General features: G+C 26.2%; 1 protein-coding gene and 2 non-coding genes across 5 annotated transcripts in view; all 3 read left to right on the top strand.

Annotated features, from left to right (window-relative positions):
- Nucleotides 1-20,068, top strand: part of LOC114937501 (uncharacterized) — a 67,352-nt gene that overhangs the window by 21,264 nt on the left and 26,020 nt on the right. Inside the window, exon 1 of one of the 3 annotated variants that reach the window (XM_085485132.1) lies at nt 10,198-10,258. The exons of the other annotated variants lie outside the window; for them this stretch is intronic. The gene's annotated coding sequence lies outside the window, so the exon portion shown is untranslated. Of the gene's footprint in view, nt 1-10,197; nt 10,259-20,068 lie in introns of those variants that run through there. 3 annotated transcript variants of the gene reach the window in all.
- On the top strand, nt 8,717-8,790 carry TRNAI-AAU (transfer RNA isoleucine (anticodon AAU)). Its single transcript has one exon. It is a non-coding gene; the product is annotated as a tRNA-Ile (tRNA).
- TRNAR-ACG (transfer RNA arginine (anticodon ACG)) lies at nt 14,521-14,593 on the top strand. The gene has a single exon. It is a non-coding gene; the product is annotated as a tRNA-Arg (tRNA).

The following is a 20,068-nucleotide window of genomic DNA, read 5'->3' as shown; positions in this document are numbered from 1 at the left end:
AAGTCGGGGAAGAAATTAATTTTTGGTCTTGAAAAATCTGAAAAAGTCAGGGGATCTTTTTCATTGAGTTTGCTGGACACTCTGTATTTGTGTCACACACAGTTTGATGCGGGGAAAAAGAAAAGAATTTCTTCGTGCAGCTGCTCTTTAAATAGACAAGCTGGTCGTTTGATTCAATCATCTGTGAAGATCCTCCCCAATCAAAAGATTCTTGAAGAACAGCTTGACGTGAAAAATCATCCCCTTCGAGTAGAGATTTTTAATAAATTCTTTTCACGTATAGGTATGAAATCTTATAATCAGGATTGGGTAATAACTAGTTAATTAGTTAAAAGTTAAAAAAAAGTTAATAACTTTTAACTTACAATTAGCTTAGTTAATTTAAAATGAATTAATTTTCAACTTCAACTAGTTATTTTTGACCTTAAATTTATTTTTTTATGTTTATTTGGCATCAATTGTAATTTAAAAAATATATTTCTATATAAAAATCAAAATTTCTTTGTTATCTGTTATTGTATGTATATTTAAAAAAAAATTAACACAAACAAAATTCTAATTTAATATAAATAATATTTTTAAAAATTAACTTTTGATTTAATTTCAGATCATTTAATCTTAACTTTAACTGAGTTAATTTTTTGTTCATAAAACTTTTAACTTAATTAAATTAGTTTTATATAAGCAACTAACTTTAACTTAACTTGGTTTAAAAAAAATTTAATAATATTATATTTTAATTTAAATATTTTTATATATGTTAAATTAACGAAATAATATTTAGTTGAAAGATTTAGTCAAGTTAACAATTTTTTTTTTAGAATACAAAGAAACTTTTTTTCGAGAAGAAGGGATTATAAATAAAATTTTGAACGCCTGCGCACTTTCGCCGAAATGCATGTCCTTCCTGCGAAAACAAAATTGCAAGATCCGGATTTGCGCGCGATTCTTCCTCGCTCGCTCCAAACGGAATGCTTTCGGGAGCGTATTTTCGCAATCTTACTTTCGTTCCGCAATGTGCGTGTAGCAAACCGGCTGTCTCAGAACGAGATCCAGTCGAATGTATGCATGCAGCCTGTCTCGCCATAACTAATGACATGTGATAAATGTTTAATTAATTATTCTTCAGACGAAGAAGAACTACTAATGTAATTGAGATAGATATACAAGAAAGTTTAAGTATATATATATATATATATATATATATGTATATTAAAATTAATTTATATTGATTAAAATTAATTAATTAAAATTATTAATTAAATTTGAAAGAATATTTATTTAGTACACTGAAAAAAAATTTATTTAATTCGAATAAGTATTTATTTTAATACTGCCAAATGAATTATTTATTTGAAATTAATAATATTTATTTGATATGAAAAATATTTATTGAAAAAAAAAAGAAAATCCTTTTCAGAACAAATATTGATTTGTTTCAAATAAATGATTTATTTTTTTGGCAATATTGAACTAAATATGTATTAATTCAGGCATTTTTTTTTAGTATTACAAACATGTATGATCCTTTAAAGATAATTTTTTACACAGTTGAAAAACTTGTATTAAATTTTAGGATTTGAATAAAATATTAAAACAGATATCACATGTTATCAATTAAATCGTTTACAGAAATTTGTGTATTAATTTAACATAATATGAATATGTTAAATGGAGACACAAATAAGTAGTGTTAATATTTTAATACAAAATGAATGTAAAACTTCAAGTAATTTAAAATTTTGTGTAAAATATGTAACAGTTTTAATGTAAAAAAAAAAAAAACTAAAAATATGCCAATTTTAAATTTTATCCTTACTTATATATTATAAAATAAAAAATCAACATTTTTTTCTGTAAATTAACAGATAAATTTTGTCACTAATAAAACAATATCTTGTCATTTTTACATCTTTTTTACATTTTTACACTTTTTTCAGTTGTTTTAATAATTTAACATTTAAGTTCAATTAACACGCAACAATATATTAAATTAACACAAATGTGTTAAATATTTAACACAATAATTTTAACGAGGACCGTTTTTAACAAATTTTCCTACTGTATAGATTTTTTTTACAATAATTCTTGTTTTTCTTTTATACTTGAAATGTCAATGCCTAATTTACTTTGATGTTAAATGCGAATAAGTTATTCCCATTGATTTTTCTTCTTACTTGGAATCTTGAAAGATACTTTGAATTCTCTAAAATTGATAAATTAATGTGCATAAATACATGTTTATGAGCTAAGAATACATTAGTTATTATACGATCGTTGCAATGATCGTTATCGATGAAGACACAAAGCAGGAGAGAAACGTCAAAATACATATTTCTTTGTCATTGGAAGAATAAGTTACTGCTTACATTTGCTTAAATATATGCACTTGCGTAAGAATTGTTAGACACACACATATACATGCACAAAAGGATTTTTTCTACTTATTTTTTTTTAACCTTTTAATCTTTAGCTAGGTTAAAGTAAGCAATAATAATATCGCTGATATATGCTGTTATTTGAAAATGAAAGAATATTTGTAAACTCAAGTTCAAAGTGCATATAGATATGTCACAAGATTATACTTTTACAAAGTTAATTTAAATCTCTTTATATGAACGAATAAAAAAATATTTATTTGAATTTATTTATTTATCTTTTATTTACATTCTAAACGTATAGCTTGAAATCATATATAGGTGGACGGTAATTAACATAATTCTAATTTATAATGACACTTTTTAATTATGATAATGAGTTCAATATTGTAAATTTAAATTTAGCTAAGTATGACTATTTACTGTTGCATCTAGTTTTTATACTTTTTTGGTTGATTATGTCATTTTAATTACTAATTATTTAGAATTTTACATTAGAATAGATAGAATAAAATAAAGTAAAATATCGTGTAGTTAATTAAAAAAAAATACAATACGAAATAAATACAAATATCTATTGTGCTTACTTATATATATTTATTCAAAATCAGCAGATTTTCGCTTTTTTCGTGATCATTAATATTAATATGTCTATTAAGATATCTATGCGTTTTATAAAACTAACTACTTTTGTATCGATTTAATATCTCGAGATTTATTAACATATTGCATCAATTTTGTATTAATTATCATATTTCAAATCATCATTGTAAATAAGTAGCTAATAGCAACAGATAAATCATTTTCTAAAATAAAAAAATAATTATATTGATACGACGAAAAATGCCAATTCATCAATCTTATTGATATTAATATTAAATTTATTTTCTCATATCTTTATACGTACATTGTATTGTATATATAATTATAATACATAGTTATAATATATAAAAAAAATATTATATATTTCTTATATCTTTAATATATATAAACAATGAGGAATTACTTACATGTTTGATATAAAATTTATTTATATAAAAATTTTTAAATAAATTTATTTAAAAAAATTTAAAAAGCTATTTTTAATTTTACACAATAAATATGTTCTATTTTATTAGTAATAAAATTTATCTGTTAAAATTTACAGGAAAAAAATGTTGATTTTCTATTTTATAATATATGTAAGTGGGGATGATAAAATCTAAAATTAACATATTTTTTGGTAATTTTTACATTAAAAGTATGTTAATTTCACACAAAATTTGTTTTAAATTATTTGAAGTTTTGCATTTATTTTGTGTTAAAATATTAACACAAAAATTTCTCTGAACCGTTTGGGACATGTGATATCTGTTAAATTGAACAGGAATTTTTTAACTGTGAATAAATATTACTAATATCGAACACACACAATATGTATTACAATTTATTTCAGTATTTGCGGGATATCGTATCTGAACAGTGAGGCATAGGTCTAAATGATAAGTTATATCAGTTGATACGCAGAGTGGTTTTGCATTTCTTGAACAGATAACTTTTATTATCCGTATGTACAAGCTTATGAGAAAAAGATCCAGTTATAATTCAAAAATGTTGATTTTATAATCGATGCGCACTTTAGAAAATGCACATTTCTCTCTTTAAATTCCAGCTTTAATATGTTCTAATTATTATCTTTGGGGGAGGATTATCGATACGTTATTTATTTTAAAATTAAACGTATAAACATTATCAAATTTTAATACATTTCTCCATATATTATTTCACAGTAGAAAAAATTGTATTTTCTTATGTGATATAATAAAAGGCCAACTTAACGAGCTTATATGCTATTAATTGAAAAATTTATTTATTAATTTACGTCATACTATACAAAAGTTAAGATAAACGTTTCGACTGTACGACAGTCTTTTTCAATATCCTAATAATATGTTAAAAAATTAATTTAGTCATATCGACCTTATTATAAATACAACAATTATATGACGAACGCAGTACAAAATTCATGTTTGTTGGCATGAGTTAGAGCGTCAGATGCTGTTATATTATGTAACGACATTTTTTGTCACGAACATAACACTTTTTTTAAAAAAATTATTTCTTTTTACTTAACATAATCACAATGTGTACTTTTTTAAAAAACAAATCGATATCTGTATCTTACAATATATTAATACAATAAATTAATAAATAAATTTTTCAATTAATAGCATATAAGCTCGTTAAGTTGGCCTTTTATTATATCACATATTTTAATTGTATACGAGCCGAAGTTTAATTTATAAAATATATATATTGTATTTTCTTGTTAAAAACGGCCCCTGTTAAAATTTTTGTGTTAAATATTTAACACATTTATGTGTTAATTTAACATATTACTGTTTTGTTAATTGCACTTAAATGTTAAATTATTAAAACAACTGAAAAAAATATAAAAATAATTATAAAGTTAACAATGTGTATCTATTTTTAATTTTACACAATAAATATGTTCTGCTTTATTAGTGACAAGATTTATTTGTTAAAATTTACAGGAAAAAATGTTAATTTTCTATTTTATAATATAAGTGAGGATGATAAAATCGAAAATTAACATATTTTTTTTAAATTTTTACATTAAAAATATGTTAAATTTTACACAAAATTTATTTGAAATTTTGCATTTATTTCGTGTTAAAATATTAATACAGTATTTGTGTCTTTATTTATGTTAATTTAACACCAAAATTTCTGTGGACCGTTTTATTATTATTATGAGAGCTCGCGTATTTATATATATTATATATATAATTCGCGATTAAATATTTTTTTATCATATTTATTCTTCTGCACATGAGATATTACAAGCGGCCACCTCGGGACAGTGTGTTCCAATTTATTGATTCTCTTCGGTCGTAACATTTATCGATCGATAAGTGCACATTAAGTCTCTATACATGTAAATCCTGAATAGAACGTAAGACGATATTTTTTTGCGGTCAACGCGTCCCTCCATTTATTCAGAGAATCATGTTTTCCAAGAAACGCAAGCATTGGCTGAGATAAAATGCTGTTAATATATTTTTTTATTTTCAAAATCGATGTGTTATATATATATGCGTATAATATGGTGTTTTCGTTCTAATCGTGTTCTTCGATGAAAAACCACATTTGTGAAAAATAAAAGATTTTTCTAACAAAATCCTCCTAAAAAAAATTTAGAAAAAAATGTTATGTAATTTTTATTTTTAAGTTTAGAAAAATATTAGCAATGCAAGACGCAACGGAATTTATTTAAAAAGTATAAGATGTTCGTGTAATGATACAAGAAGATATATTAGCTCGTTAACATGTCACAGCAATAATATTTTTCTCGTTGGTCTTATTCTTAATTCATAAAATAATAATTTAAACTTTTTCTTTTTTTTAGATTTTTTATTATTTACTTTATACAATATTTTAAATTCCATTTATTAAAAATTATTAAAAAACGTATATGCTACTTAATTAAAGCGATTTCTAAGAGACTTACAGCACAAAATAGAGCCAGATGAAAATAGCAAACACAGCTGTGATAAGCCGTATTATCTCGCAGACTTTTACAAGTGTTCTCTTTTTTTGGAATATATAAATTTAAAAAATCAAGTACGCGTTCTCTTCAAATGATACGTACAGATAAAATTAATCATTTTGCAGATAAAATTTTTCATCAAAACGTATTTCAAAGATGGAAATAAACTTGAAAAAATTTCTCATTTCAAAGATTGAAATTTATAATTCGGCTGCAGACACAAAACATGCAAATGAGGAACGTTGAGAAACGTTGTAAAATCGTAAACATGTAGATATAATCATAGCATTAAGTCACATATATGCTTGTCTCCACACATTCTGAAAGCAAAAGAAAAGAAAAAATACATTGAGTTATTTTCTTTTTTATTTTGCATACATTACAGATTTTGCAACTATTTATTATAAAATAAAGCGAAGAATGTGACATCTTGGTTCTATTGTCTCATAAAATTTGAACCAATATAAAATATTTTTATAAAATTTATGTTGAAATGCTTGCAAAAAAAAAACAGGAAGTTTTAGCAATATTATATCTTCTGTTGAAACGTTTTATTGCCGGAGAGACAATTTTTTTCTTTAAATTTATTATTCCGATTACATTCTCACGTTATTCACACATCATAATGATTTCCCAATACATTTCGTGCAACTACGTAGATGACGCAAAATACGTATAAATTTTATAATTCATGGTCCATATAATGTTAATGTCAGACATTCGGACTTTATGAAAACTCGCACCTTTCCTTTTTAATATTTGTGTAATATTCTTGGTGACATATTCTTTTGACGTTTCTCTTCTTCTTTACACAATACAACCGACCTATCTATTTAAATGTATATATTTATGAGATTTATTATTTCCGCTCCAAATTTTATATGAATAATTGCAAATTTGCGACAATATTTTCTTACATTACAAGTTGAAAAAAATGCATTATTATTTTTAGAATCTCACGTTAACTTGTCGTTATCTTGATAAGAAAATCTTTTTAATTTTTAACATACATCTATTTAAGAGAAAGGATTCGGATTAATTAATAAACTAAGAAATTAGTAAACTAAAAAATTATTAAATTTGAATAAATATTTATTTCAATACTGCGCCAAATAAATTATTTATTTGAAACTAATAATACTAATTTGATGTAAAAAATAATATTTATACACTGAAAAAAAGTTTGTTAAATTAACAAATATTTACTTTAACACATTCAAATAAATGATTCATTTGAACATATATAGAACTAAATATTTGTTAATTTAACAAACTTTTCAGTATATATATTATAACTTCTTTGTTTAAAATAAATGATTTATTAGGCAGCATTGAAATAAATATTTATTCAAATTTAATAATTTTTTCAGTTTACGAGTTTATGAATTATAAATTGCATTATAATTAATTATGCATCTGTAGGTGCCCTCGAAGGACAGCTACAAATTGTTTATTTATATGAAAACACCTTGATTTATATATATTATAATTTATTTAAAATAATATTTGTTTCAAATAAATAATTTATTAGGCATAATTATTGAAATAAATATTGAATAATTTTTTTTCAACGTACGAGTTTATGAATTATAAATTGCATCCTGATTAATAACGCATCTAGGTGTCCTCGAAGGACAGTTACAAATTGTTTATTTATATAAAAATACCTTGATTTATCATATATATCATAATTTATTTAAAATAATATTTGTTTCAAATAAATAATTTATTAGGCATAATTATTGAATAATTTTTTTTCAACGTACGAGTTTATGAATTATAAATTGCATCCTGATTAATAACGCATCTAGGTATCCTCGAAGGGCAGCTTTTCGATTTTACAGCGATGCCCTTGCGACATATACATACACGTTGACGTTCGACCAATTTGCACTTTATATATAAGTTGCGAAAGAAGGAAGTCAGTTATAGACTTGCTTTTAACCCTCTACGTAATGCATATATCAATCGAAGCGAACTGCAGTCCATTGACCGTTCCTGTGTCTTTTCTATGAATAGTTGGAATCGATATAGGGTTCACGAACTCTTTACGCAAAAGAGTTCTCGGACGAGGACGGCCGTCCTCGTGTGTTCGGGAGGTGACGGATTAACGTCATTATCAGTCTTGGCGAGATAAAAAAAAGAGGAAAAGATATAATATATTCTCGTTTCACAAACAACCTCGACGATAATATATCTTCGAGTTCAGTAGGAACATATAATTTCGCGCGATACGTTGGAAAAGATACTATTTAAAGAAACGAGTAATTACACGTAATTATTTTTAAATACGTAATTTTTTTTTTTTACATTTATTCTTTTTTATTCATTGATAAGAAAGAATAAATTTAAATAATATATTTTAATAATATGAATAATTTATTTAAATAATAAATAGTTAATTTAAATAATTTTTATGCATCGATAAAGAATTGTTTAGCCATGGGAAATAAATCCATTTAATTATATAGAGAATCTTGTAATGATATTGATAAAATTTATCCATGAAAATAAATTAAATCTTTTAACTAATTGCAAGTTTGTCATACATTTCTATTCGTAAAATTGAATTTTTATAAAAAAATTCCGAGTATTAAAAATAAGTATTGATTAGAAAATTAGCTAATTATATATATGGTCTGTTAGCTCAGTTGGTTAGAGCATCGTTCTGAAAGTTTAGCGAAAGACGAGGGTTCGATTTATTTTGCTTTTTTCCAAGCATATTATTTTGGCAAGTGAATGTCACAGTTGTACAGAAAATACTGTCACGGATAGCCCCTAGTAAGAAGGCCCATTAGCTCAGTTGGTTAGAGCGTCGTGCTAATAACGCGAAGGTCGTGGGTTCGATCCCCCCATGGGCCATCTTTTTTTTTTTTTTTTTTTTTAATTTTTAATAATATTTAATATTATAATTTAGGTAAATATGCAACAATCGCAGAAAAAACAATTTATTCGATATTAAAATTATGCGACTTACATACGTCATCCTTTTCATTAATGGGGAATATTTTATTTTTCTTTATTTCTAATATTCATATTTGTTTTGTTTTACATTTTTCTAAAGTTGAATTCGATTTTAAAATTATTTATAATTATTTAAATTGAATTGTGATTAATTTATTGGCATAATACCAACAACTGATACATTAAAAATTTATAAAGTAATAATAGCGACTGGATAAATTGAAACATTCGTGAGTACCTTTACAGCCAACGATCGGTAATATTGTTAGTTTTTATTATTTATTTAGTGACAATCATTCAAATTTATTCAGAATGACGGTTCTCGATAACATTCTCTATAATAGAATGAAAACTTTTCATTTTTCGAAATACAATGCAGTATCATCGAATTTGATTATTCGAGTGCAATAAATTTATAATATAGTGATTTGCTTATTTACGTATTTTCATTGTTTGTTGTTACCTAAATAAAATTATATCGATGATTATCTAGATGAAACTTTGGCGTCATCTTATCTTTAAATAAATAATAATATGTATTATCTATATCTGCATCTTAGATGAAAAATAGTATTATCTTTACTAAATGATTTAAAAAGTTTATAAATAAAAATATGAATACATATATTTTTATATCCTTTTTATAATTTACATTTTTTTTTTATAAAACTGTGTTTACATAAACAATCTTAAAAATAATATTATCTTAAAATTATCTAGATGAATCGCCATATAATTTTATTTTTTATCTATACATATATATTTAAAACAAAATCATCTTCATCTTATCTAAGATGAATTTAGATCTTTTTATCTCATCTTTATAGTTAAATTTTTAACAAGAAAACAAATTTTTCTACTGTTTACCGAACCCTGATTTTTGACATAATATCGATTGATGAGTTGAGAGACACTGGCTCTCTAGTCGGTAAGACAGAGAGCAGACCAGGTAACACGAGAGTTCGCCGTCACCTGCGGCGGTGGGGGTGGCGTGGTTTGACACCCGGGCAGCCACCTGTCACGCGCATGCGCGTCGCGCCGCGTCGCGCAGGACACCTCGCGACGAAACAACAGTCAGTGCGAATCAAAATGGCGAGTGCGACGACGGTCCGCGGAGGTACGCAGCGTGTTTCGGCCGCGTTCGCGCTTCTCTGAGCGAGACACGCGCGAGGATGTGATCCACGTGATTCGCGTCGCTCGCGATCGCGGAATCGAAGCTCTCGTCGCGCATCTTTACGACACGGTGTGCAATTTGCGAGGATATAAAACGTGCGGACACTCTCCTGTCTCTCTCTCTCTCTCTCTTGGAGGACGATCAACGCACGGGGTGACATCGTCGACGCGCCAAATTTCCCCGCGGCTAATCGTAAGTGTCGAATTATATGATTTTTCTTCCCGCGAACTGAATTTGACAGTTCGGAATTTTTGACGTATGTTTGACAAGTCGGCGAGTTTTACGTCACTATCGCGCCCAGCTATTAACGTGACATACCGCGACGTAAATACAGTCGCGCGCGCTTATCGACTCCGCTTTTATGTAGGCGGCGAAAAAAAGGAAAAAGGAGAAGTTCTGCGCTAATCCTTTATTTTTTTTGTCGCTCGCTGCACTGAAAAAAAATTGGTTAACTTGATTAAACTCTTTAACGAAATGTTAGTTTGTTTAATTGAAAGATATATTGATATTAAATTAATAGAAGTCTAACAAAACGTATATTTGATTTAAATACTAATATATGTTGCTTTAACAAAATAGGAATTTAGTTGAAAGGTTTACTCAAGCTTACAATTTTTTTTTCACAATCAGTGTATTTACATTGTTACATAAAAGAAATGGCGTTGTACCGTAGACTATGAAATTATGTGATTATCCTTATATTTCGTCCGCGTCACGCATAACCGTAGACTTTTCCTTCCGTATAATTTATAGAGTTATTATTCAATAAAAAAAGAAGAAAGGAAAAGAAAAACCCGATGGGATTTCCTTCATAAACTTTGATGTTTTACCGTCTTAAAAGTAAAAGGATAATATAAAATCTATATTTAGTAAATATGATCTTAAACAAAAGGAAACACTTAAATATAAAATAAATCGATCTTGACAAAAATCTGATTTTTCTCTTCTAACGTACACTGAAAAAAAAAATTTAATGAATGCGAATAAATATTTATTTCAACACCACCTAATAAATTCATTTAGTTGAAACTAATAATACCTATTGATTTGATGTGAAAAAATATTTATGTTTCAAATAAATTATTTGTCAGTATTAAAATAAAATTTATTAATTTAATAATTTTTTTATTCAATATATATGTATAGTAATGTGCAGATTATTATTTCGCAACGATGTGAGAAATATAATTATAAACTTTGTCACTTGCATATTTCTATTATAAACTTTCGGTATTGGATGTTCCGATTATCATCTCTTTTATTAGAATTTGCAATGAAAAAGATATACCGGAAATAACCGAGACGATTAAATCTCTCTATAAATATTGAAAATACATTTATGATTTTTTTTCTTTCTCTCTCTTGGCTCGCGTTTCATTACAGAGGGATTTTCTCTGAAAATTACATCGCGTATTGATTTACCGTTGTCGACCGACTGTTGTGCACGTTCGTTAAAAAACATGACACGCGTCGAACACAGCTATCGAGAACTTCGAGAACCGGAACACGCTCGAACTCGTTCGATATATGCATGTATATGTATAATATATATGTACAATATATACGAAGATGAATCGCGAGAAACAATGCCGCTCGTATACACATCTCACCGCACTTCCGGAGAAAATGGGTGCGTTCCTCCTATTATATCACCGATATCGCGATAAATGGAATCCCATTTTATCATCTTTGTATGCGAAAAAAATCACATCCTACTCTAATGTCATTATAATCAATCACGATTAAATGTAAATAACAGGTTGCTGTAATTTTCATGATTATCTTTGTCAGTCTCGATGTATCGATAAATTAATGTCACATCAAAAAATGTATATAATGTATATTATATTATATTATAAATATATAATATAATATTAGTATTTAATATAACATGTATACATATATGGAAAAAATATGTAATATTACATAAAAATATGTAAAATTAAATAAATAGTAAGTATAAAATTTTACACGATATATATCTCTTTATTATTTGTCGTGTAATTTTACATTTATTATTTATGTAATTTTATTACATATTTTTTTAATGTAATATTACATATTTTTTACAGTGTACACGTCACATCAAACATATCTATCAAAAAATATATATAATATATGTTATATTATATTATAAATATATAATATAAATATATACATATATGGAAAAAAATATGTAATATTACATAAAAATATGTACAATTACATAAATAATAAGTGTAAAATTACACGATAAATAATGAAAATGTATATCTCTTCATTATTTGTTGTGTAATTTTACATTTATTATTTATGTAATTTTATTACATATTTTTTTAATGTAATATTGCATATTTTTTACAGTGTACACGTCACATCAAACATATCTATCAAAAAATATATATAATATATGTTATATTATATTATAAATATATAATATAACATATATACATATATTGGAAAAAAATATGTAATATTACATAAAAATATGTACAATTACATAAATAATAAGTGTAAAATTACACGATAAATAATGAAAATGTATATCTCTTCATTATTTGTTGTATAATTTTACATTTATTATTTATGTAATTTTTTTAATGTAATATTACAATTTTTTTTTTACAGTGTACGTTCGACTAAACGAAACGTTTTATGTGATGGTGCGCGCCGCGAAAACGAGCGATTTTCCCCAAGATCGATGCGCGAAGGCAATTCAACGTGTCCGTGAAATATTCGCCTCTCGCGAAGGGAAGAGAAAGGAAAGGGATCCCTCGCGAAATTTATAAAGGAGCGAGAGACGGACGGATATATTTGGACATAAAACGAGCGAGCGACGAAATTATCAGACTTACACCACGCACATTTGAGATATTTATAATAATAATCCTTGCTCGGTTATTTTTAGTTTATCGTTAAAGTTGCAAATTCGAATAAAAAGACACGAGGTAATAATAATTAGAGCGTCCGATATATCGGAACCTAAACTACGTCTATTATTATATTCTTGGCGTCACTACATAATATATGCGGCCATACATGTGAAATAATAGATAAATTATATATGCTCTCCTTTTTTCTCTCCCACTCTCAGTTTATTCTTGCGGCGATTGATAAATATTCCGGATGAATGACAGCGCGAAAGGAATTAAGATATTTATACTTTCTACAAGATAGAAACTATGTATATATTAATTATTGACTGCATAGTTTCTCTTTTTTGTTCAGAGATAGATTATTCACTCTTTTTTTAATTTTGAGATTACGTTTATGAATAGAATTTATTATAAAATAAAGCTGATTAACAGAACCATCTGATTACTTAATTTCGAAATGTTATCAGTACACTGAAAAAAATTATTTAATGCTTATAAGTATTTATTTCAATACTGTCAAATAAATAATTTATTTGAAACTAATAATATTGATTTGATATGAAATATATATTTATTTGATATAAGAAATCCTTTTCAAAACAAATAAATATTGATTTGTTTCAAATAAATGATTCATTTGACAGTATTGAACTAACAATAAATATTTGTTAATTTAACAAATTTTGTTTTCAGTGTAGCAATATATTTGAAATCTTTCGTCGCAAACTATAAACACAAAACTAGGTCAGATCTGAAAATCCTGAAGGACGTCGAAAAAGGACATGTCCTCGAAAACTAGGACATTCGGTCACTTCAATTTTATACCCCATTTATGCTTATTTATGTATATTATATAATGATTGATATTTGCTGTTCAGAATGAATGAAATCATATGAAAAAAATTAACAAAATAATGCACGCATAAAGGTAATAACTTTTAAGCTTAGTTTAGTTAATTTAAAATGTATTAATTCTTAACTTCAACTAGTTAATTTTTGACCTTATTAACTTTTTTTCTTAAGTTGATTTTTTATCTCTGAATATCGCATTATTGTTTTTTTATAAATTATAAACGTATTTTTAAATTAAAGTATTATTATAATTTTTATGTTTATTTGTCATCAATTGTAATTACCAAAAAATACATTTTTATATAAAAATAAAAATTTCTTCGTTATTTGTTATTATAAACTTTAAAATAATTAACAAACGAAATTCTAATTTAATATAAATAATGTTTTTAAAAATTAACTTTTGAGATTTAACTTCAGTTAATTTAATCTTAACTCGAACTGAGTTAATTTTTTGTTCATACAACTTTTAACTTAACTAAATTAATTTTATAAGCAACTAACTTTAATTTAACTTAGTTTAAAAAAAAATCATTAACTTACCCAACCCTACATAATAAAGAAATGTCATATTTTGTAGGAATATAGGATGTTCTACACGTGAAAAATTATGGAATTATTATTTTTATTTATTATTATTTATGGTCATTATTATATTTCATATATTATTATCTACAATTAAATATTATCAAACTCTCGAGTTTCCTACCCCTTGATAAGTCGTTTAGCACTATTTCGTAATCAGATGGTCCTGTGGCGCAACGGATAACGCGTCTGACTACGGATCAGAAGATTCCAGGTTCGAATCCTGGCAGGATCGAGGTCGTATTTTTTTTTTTACTCCGTTTTACATTTTTATGACTCATTGCACGTTGTTGCACCTTGACGAACCAGTGCGTATTGTTCGCGACGACTGCGCAACATAACCGGTTATGCGCGATATTCAGTCGATAGAGCGTATCGGAAAAAAATTGAGAGAGAGAGAGAGAAAGAAGGAGAGGCCGCATATGAAATTGCATCGACGCGACAACACGTGTGTAATCGAGAAATATTTTCCACCGCCGATAGTGCTCCGTAATTAGAGAGTACACCTCGAATATCGTAACTAATCATGCAATTTCTGATGGGACAATTAGTGCTTGCGGAAATTACGCGAACGTTTCGGTCCTTTCATTAGAGCGAATCGACGGGATTGTATAAGCGATTCCATTGTTGATGATTTCGCATACTATCGATGAGAGCTTACGTAAACATGAAAGAGGAGGGAGATTTACGGCAATGAAATGATTCCCTCTTGTTTTCGTAAAGCTTCGCTCCGCTAAATGTTTCGAAATAATTACCCATTTCGTCATAACAAACTTCTGCCTCAGTATTTCGCTGATTAAAATAATTTTATAATAAACGAAAAGACTTGGATTTTCGAGGAAAAAATATAAAAAAAGGTAAAATATAATTGTATGTAGTAATAAAATTATTTTGCAATTGTTATAAACAGGGTGTCTAGCGATAGTCAGGGAAATCTGAAAAACCGGGCATTGTCGAGGAATTTTATAAATCTGGAATTGTCAGGGAAAAATATCTCAATAATTTGAAATTTTTTATTAAATAAATATAACTTTTCCTTGACCAGTATGCTAATTTTCTGTGTTGTTAAAAATCGATTCATCTATACAGCGAATTCGTTAATTTATATTTTCATAGTCGTGTTATTTTATTTCAATGTGTTTGACAGAGACAAAACTAAAAAATTTGATATATAATAATAAAAAAGATGATTATTTAAATAGTTTTAATTTAAATAATTTATATTTTCATCGTCGTGTTATTTTATTTTCAATGTGTTTGACAGAGACAAAACTAAAAAATTTGATATAATAATAAAAAAGATGATTATTTAAATAAATTCATTGTTGACAAAAATATCTCAAAAAATTTCATGATTTAACATTTAATTAATTTATCATATAGATATTTAAAAAATTATATATTTGAAAAAATATATAATTTGACTATTACATATTGACTATATATAATATGACTATTTTATATTGACTATAATAATACTAAAAAATCAAGAAAAAAATTAATTTCTGGTCTTGGAGAAAAAAAGTCAGGGAATTTTTTTCATCGAGTCTGCTGGACACTCTGAAATATAATTATATATATATATATATAATAATAAAACAATTTTATAATAATTTTGCAATTGTGATATAAATTCAATACGAAGATAAACAAGGTTTATTAATTTTTCCGACGATTCTCTCTACATTTGGACCAAAATCGGTGCATCGGAGCACGTGTCTAAGCTTAGCTCAACCAGGAACCGATTTTTTTTGTAACGATAGTGACGAGTTCTTCGCGGAATGTCCAGAAATAGTCCGCATTCCAGGCGTGTCCACTACCTTTTTTATTTCCTTAACGCTCGACGGCGCACCTTCGTCTAACCGGAGCGTATTTCGAGATAAATTCTTTTATTCGTCTCTTCTTTGAGACTTCCGCGAGATTCTCACACTTTGATACCTCGGATAAAACGCCCCAGAGCGCATTGTTCACTCTGTGGAATTGTAGGAATTGTTCTTCCGATGTTTCAACGATCTTTTTTTTTTGGACAAGAAACTTTTCTTAGAAAAGAAAACCCGAGAAGTTACCGTAATATATATCTACGGGGGAGAAGATAATAAAATATAAATAAATCTTCTGGTAATTCTATTTTGGAGTAAAAAAATTCATATATGTAGATTTTGTCTGAAGAAGATGTATTTGCTCTTGTATTTTGCAATAATGTGAGAAGGAAAAGTTATTTTATTAGAAATTAATGATTTATCGTAATGAAATCTGATGTATATATGTATATATCGCGAAGATATTTATCGATACAAAATAACTTCTTTTTACAAGATATAAATCTGTTCTCTATTAGTTTTCAAATTAATTTATTTTAATTACCGTTGTTGCGCGATATATCGAGAGAAATATCTTTTATTTATCTTTAATTATCTTTAATTATTGGTTCATGTCTGTGTACATATTTTCTCCAATCAAGTATATTTGATATGCAATTCTCGTTGCTCGATATGTTTTTATCTTTCTGAATTAATCTGAATTATTTAAATAATATTATATTGATACTTTCACAGAATCTAGGAAGTTAAAATACATATGACATTATATACGAAAAAAAGATTTTTTTGAAATTAATTATTTATTTCAAGCTCAGGTTATAAATTACAATTAGCGAATATCGAGACAAATATCTTTTATTTATCTTTAATTATTTGCTTATATCTATGTACAAATTTTCTCTAAACAAGTATATTTGATATGCAATTCTCGTTGCTCGATATGTTAAATTTATCTTTCTGAATTAATCTAAAAAATAATATATAGATACTTTTACACAATCTAGAAAGTTAAAATACATGACATATGAAACAAAAAAAATTTCGTTGAAATTAATTATTTATTTCAAGTTTAGCTGTAAAGTTAGAGAATTCAAAAATTAAATATCATTAAATTATAATAATTTAAAATATAAAACAATAAATATAAATATATATTGAAATATAAATTATAATTTAAATTATAAATTATATAGATTACAATTTAAATATAAATGTTTTAAAAAAATATTTCTAAATATTTCTATAAAATATATTCCATAAAAACATTTTAAAATGATTTCAGAAACATTTTAAAATAATTTAAAAAATTTTTTGTGATAACATTTTTTAGAATATTTTCAAAAACTTTTAAAAATATTTTTTGTGATAACATTTTTTAGAATATTTTCAAAAACTTTTTTTCACTGTCAGATAAAATGTTTTTACATCGCATTATCGAAAATTTGATCTCATTTGGTATTTTACGGAACGTTGCTTGCCCATGTAAGATTGTAATATTCGTGTACCGTAATTGTTCGCTCAGCTGTTCCTCCAACTTCACTCGCGTTCTCCCTCGGGCTTCCCGTCTCGAGGATCGCGAATTTCCGCACAGGAAGTCCCCATTTCCTCCGTGTGTCGTGCGAACGGCCGGAACGAAGTTTGCATTTTACTTTCCTAACATCTGCTCGTGTTTGCAAAGAATGGACCCGTTATGAAATGCACCGATTCTCGGTGGAACAACCTATTGTGCGTCCACAACGAGAATCGCGGAAAAATAGTTCAGTGAAAGCCTTCTCCTCTTCCCGGTTCCCGTCAAATCATCATCATCACCTGTGAACTTGTCAATTGTGCAAAACAAAGTCTTTCCTTTATACACTGAAAAAAAATAGAATATAAAATTACAATAAAAAGTATTTATGTAAAGTTACATAAATAAAATACGTGTAAAATTACATGAAACTGTATATTTTTTCATTATTTATTGGGTAATTTTACATTTATTACGTATATTTATGTAATTTTACATATTTTTTGTAATATATTACATATTCCATACAACACAAAATATTTTTAAAATCTTTTCTATATAAAAGATAAAATAATTCTCGAAAATATTTTAAAATGTTTCTATATCCGTTTTTTTATGTTTCAAAAATATTTTTAGAAATATTTCAGAAATAAAGATTTAAACTATATATATCTAAATATTTCAAAAATATGTATCAAATATTTAAGAAATTATCTAAGCGATAAAGAAGAACATTTTTAAAAATATTCTAAAAAATGTTATCACAAAAAATTTTTTAAATTATTTTAAAATGTTTTTATGGAATATATTTTATAGAAATATTTAGAAATATTTTTTAAAAACATTTATATTTTGTGCTGTATGGGATATATATAAGGAAATTCCGCGAGACATTTTCCCGCCATTTTAGATGCATCATCCATGAATATCTATATAAAATCTATTAGTTAAAAAAATCGAGTAGGAATGCAGCATCCAAAAAAATTCTACGTTACATCAAACTTTCCACTAAAATTAACAGTTTTAACGCTTTTACGCAAGTTCCGGCGATGTTATCTAGATTCGTCGACAAACGCGGTTTCTTTTCTGCAGCATCTTATCGTCAGGATGCGTTCAAAGGGAAGAAAGGAAATTCCTCTTATCGCAGCTGAAACAATCAACCACTCTCTTGTAGCATCAGCTTTGCTCTCGTATCACTTTGACGCGGGTGAAGGCTTTACCTAAGTTGCGTAAAATTCTGTTACTATTGTGTTACGTGCGAGAGAGAGATGCATCAGCGATTTTCGCGTCGTTGATGAAAGCAACTCAGCGCATTGTAGATATACACACAGTTGAAATTTGTGTTACGTTTAACACACTGTAAAAGAAATTTGTTAACTTGATTAAACCTTTCAACTAAATCACTATTTTGTTTATTATAAACATATAGTATTTAATGTTAGTTATATGTATTTAATGTTAATTAGTATTTAAATCCAGATTTCCAGAAAAATTATTATATTTCCAAATGCCATTGTACATTGAAAAAAAATTATTGAATACGAATAAATATTTATTTGATATAAGAAAATCCTTTTCTCAAAACACAGACAAATATTGTTTGTTTCAAATAAATGATTTATTAGGCAGTTAATAGTATTTAATGTTAATTTAATGTTAATTATAAACATATAGTATTTAAGTCAAATATACGTTTTGTTAGATTTAATATGTTACATTTAATTTAAATATTTTTATATGTTCAATTAACAAAATAATATTTATTTGACAGGTCTAGTCAAATTAACAAATTTTTTTTACAGTGCAGCTATTACATATCTCAAACGGTCCACAGAAATTTTTATGTTAATTTAATATAATATGAATATATGTTATAACACAAATACTGTGTTAATATATTAACATAAAATAAATGCAAAACTTTAAATAAAAAAATACATAGTTTTAATATAAAAATTAACTAAAAATGTTTGTTAATTTTAGATTAATTCCCACTTATATTTTAAAATAAAAAATCAGCATTTTTTCCTGTAAATTTTTATAGGTAAATCTTATCACTAAATAAAGCAGAACATATATGTATTGTGTAAAATTAAAAATAGATGCATATTGTGTTATTTTTACATCTTTTTTCAGTTTTAATAATTTAACATTTAAATTTAATTAACACAACAGCAATATTGTTAAATATTGAACACAAAAATTTTAACGAGGACCGTTTTTAACAAGAAAACACATCTTCCTGTGTGTGCGTTATTATAGATAAACAGGTCACGTTGCTTATTAAAAGATATTCATCACGGGCTTTGCGATGACCTACAGAGAGGTGCAACTAATAATCCTATTGCGAACGATTTTCCCCCTCTTTGTCTCATCGAGTATT

This window comes from Nylanderia fulva, unplaced genomic scaffold, assembly GCF_048542155.1.
Source record: "Nylanderia fulva isolate GAGA-0341 unplaced genomic scaffold, ASM4854215v1 Scaffold34, whole genome shotgun sequence".
In the NCBI taxonomy this organism is placed as follows: domain Eukaryota; kingdom Metazoa; phylum Arthropoda; class Insecta; order Hymenoptera; family Formicidae; genus Nylanderia; species Nylanderia fulva.
Note: the sequence above shows the minus strand (reverse complement) of the source record. Positions and strands in the feature narration are given on the sequence as shown.